This window comes from Lolium perenne, chromosome 6 (assembly GCF_019359855.2).
Source record: "Lolium perenne isolate Kyuss_39 chromosome 6, Kyuss_2.0, whole genome shotgun sequence".
In the NCBI taxonomy this organism is placed as follows: Eukaryota; Viridiplantae; Streptophyta; class Magnoliopsida; order Poales; family Poaceae; genus Lolium; species Lolium perenne.
In genome coordinates, this window is record NC_067249.2 from 265,807,744 (window position 1) to 265,811,338 (window position 3,595).

General features: G+C 46.4%; 1 pseudogene; it reads left to right on the top strand.

Annotated features, from left to right (window-relative positions):
- Positions 1-513: 513 nt before the first annotated feature.
- Positions 514-2,755, top strand: LOC127309871 (subtilisin-like protease; annotated as a pseudogene).
- The last annotated feature ends 840 nt before the right edge of the window (positions 2,756-3,595 follow it).

Consider the following 3,595-nt stretch of genomic DNA (forward strand, 5'->3'; position numbering starts at 1 on the left):
GCAAGTATAACCATATGTAAATATAAAAAATACACATCCATATTTGTCTGGATATGCTATTGATAGCTAGCTCCGAGATTTCTTATCACCATTTATATCTATATTTAGAAAGATCACACTCCACCAACAGGTATAGCAGTTTGTAAAGAAAAAAATGCATGCATATCTAGACGGATATGGGTATTGATAGCTTCAAGATTTCTTACATTTATAAAGATCATACTCCACCAATGCATGCAAGAACAAACGATTTCTAAAGGGAAAAACACAAATGCATATTTTATAAGGATATGGCCATAATAGCTTGAAGATCTCTTATCACTATGCACATTAATAGTACGGCAGATATATAGCCTCCCAAGTAGATATGGAAGATCAAATAGTCTCAATTATTTATTCGGGATACGTTACACCATATCTTTCCTGGGACGTGTATAAATTAAGAACAACGGGAGCTGGACATTGCATCACACCATCATCTTCTTTCCTCGCTTAGGTGTTGAACAATCTACAATGGCATCCTTGGCCAATTTGTTACTATTTCTTCTCTTTCTCGGCACCTTCTCTCCTACAACCATATTCTGCTTTGTGAATCCAGCTCCTGCAAAAGTACATGAGAGTGCCACGAAAACCTCTCCCTATCATACTTATATTGTGATCGTCGGGCCACTCCCCACAAATATTGATGAAGATGGACACCGTCGGTGGTACGAGTCTTTCTTGCCGAGCTTGCATGCTGGTGACTCGGGCGAGCCACGTCTTATCCACTCCTATACCAAGGTGTTCAGCGGCTTTGCTGCAAAGCTTGCTGATAGGGAGCTTGATATTGTTGCCAAGAAGCCAGGATTCATCCGTGCATTTCGGGACCGGAGGCGACAAGTCATGACCACACACACACCGGAGTTTCTCGGACTTAGGAACAACACAGGGTTCTGGAGGGACGTTGGATATGGGAAGGGAGTCATTGTCGGGTTGCTTGACACCGGCATCTATCCAGTACACCCTTCCTTCGATGATCACGGCATCCCACCACCGCCGACAAAGTGGAAGGGCACATGCAAGGCAGCGCGATGCAACAACAAGCTCATAGGTGACCGGTCACTCGTTGGAGGCGAAGACTCCGGCGACAAAGTGGGGCATGGGACGCACACATCATCCACTGCAGCCGGGAACTTCATTAGTGGTGTGTCGTACCATGGTCTGGGAGCGGGCATCGCAGCTGGAATTGCTGCGGGTGCCCACATCGCCATGTACAAGGTGTGTACTGCTAGTGGTTGCGACGAGTCCACCATACTGGTTGGACTCGACGCGGCCATCAAGGATGGGGTGGACGTGCTCTCGATCTCACTTGACACAGGGTCCCTAAGCATTGATTATGATCCCGTCGCAGTTAGCACATTTAGAGCGGTATCCAGAGGCATCGTTGTGGTTTGCGCGGCCGGCAACGATGGCCCCGTGGCCGGTTCAGTCACCAACGATGCGCCATGGCTACTCACAGTCGCTGCCGGCTCGGTGGACCGAAGCTTCCGTGCTTCCGTTCATCTCAGTAATGGCAAGCGTATTGATGGCGAAGCGCTTACGCAGGTGACGAAATCAAGCTCAAGTGTCTACCCTCTCCACTATGAAAAGAAACGACTAGACTGCAACTATAACGATGTCGATAACAACACCATCTCCGGAAAGATTATGGTTTGTGGTGAAATGGGCCCGGATGTTCATCCCAAAATTCATCACATAATGGGCACCGGAGCAGCTGGTGTAGTGCTCTCTTGCTATGAAGGGTACACTACTGTTCTTCGGAATTTCAACTCTAGTGTGGTGCAGGTGACTCCAGTTGATGGGGAAGTCCTCGAGACATCGGCGGCCACCTCCATGGGTGCCACTTTCACATACAACAACACATTGCTTGGTGTCCAGCCTTCCCCTGTCGTGGCATCGTTCTCTTCCCGTGGTCCTAGCCCTAACACCACACCATGGGTGTGCTCAAGCCGGACATATTGGCACCGGGACTCAACATCCTCGCCGCATGGCCACCAAACACAGAGTCTGGACAAGGGCCTTCCAACATCATATCCGGCACATCCATGGCAACACCACACATTAGTGGCATCGCGGCCCTTATCAAGAGCTTGCATCCTGACTGGTCCCAGCGGCCATCAAGTCAGCCATCTTGACGACGGCGGATGCTGTCAACAAGACTGGTGGCTCTATCCTGGACGAGAATCACAAGAATGCAAGCCTCTATGCCATAGGATCTGGCCATGTGAACCCTGCGAAAGCTGCTGACCCTGGCCTTGTGTATGACCTCGACATCATCAACTATGGCGGCTACATATGTTGGCTCTTAGGCGACAAAGGATTGGCAACCATCGTGCATAACTCGAGCTTGACATGCCCAAAGCTATCCAAGGTCAAGGGCATTCAACTCAACTACCCGACCATAATGGTTCCACTGACATCGACGCCCTTCACCGTGAACAGGACGGTAACAAACGTTGGGCCAGAAACATCAACGTACACGGCAAAGGTGGAAGTGTCCAAGTCACTAAACATACAGGTCACCCCGGACAAGCTGGTGTTCTCTAAGGCTGGCGAGAAGAAAATGTTTAGTATTTCGGTGAGCAGAAAACTTGGTAGAGGAGAACGCAAAGAGGAAAGCTCTAGCATGCGACACATAGAGGGAAGCTTGAGCTGGGTGTCTAGAAAGCATGTTGTGAGGAGTCCGATTGCTGCTTCGACGCTTCTGTCACCATAATATGTTGTTTTGAATATTCTTAAATCATAATAAAATTTGTGAGCATTTAGACCAATATATCATAGCATTTTCGTGCCAACATCATTTCGTGGATTTTACGTATTTGAGGCCAAGCTATGTGCAATTTTAGACAACCAAGATTTATGTCATATAATTTACAGTTAGCAAAACCGTATTTTGTATCTCGGGACCGTGATTTTTCCCCGTTGATTGTGCTTTATTATCTGACCTTAGGAAAAATATCGAGGAATCCGTGAGACCGACTGATCACCCAAGTGACCAAGTCCACGCAATCTAACCCACTGCTCACTAAACATGCCGTGAATTTTAGGCGAACTTGGATAGTACTTCCTTCCGTCTATAAAAAGATGTTGGAGAAATATCTAAATTGAAACAGAACTATACAGTAAAAAGTGTCTAGATATATTTAAATTTAAATAAACATTCTTTTATGGATAGAGATAATACCAAATTGTACTAATGGTTCACACATCGTCGTGCCTTTGTACTTCCTTATTAAACGAGAGACTGCAGCAGAAAAATGCACTGGTGTTGGTCTCTCGGAAAGATGCACTGCTGTTGCAACACAACCCACCCAAAAAAGAACTTGCCAGCCGACAGACAGACTGCACATATATAATTGAAAATGTTAGTTTTGATCACAATGAAAGAAGTTCCGGTTAGCTATTTTTTGACATGTCCGCTTAGCTATTCTTCCTCTGACTCAGCATTTCATCCCAGGTACAGATTCCTAACGCCCTACAGAAACCTTGGCGGCTATATGTGCTACTAATATACTCTCTCTGTTTGGTTTTATAAGATGTTCAAGGTATTTTAAAG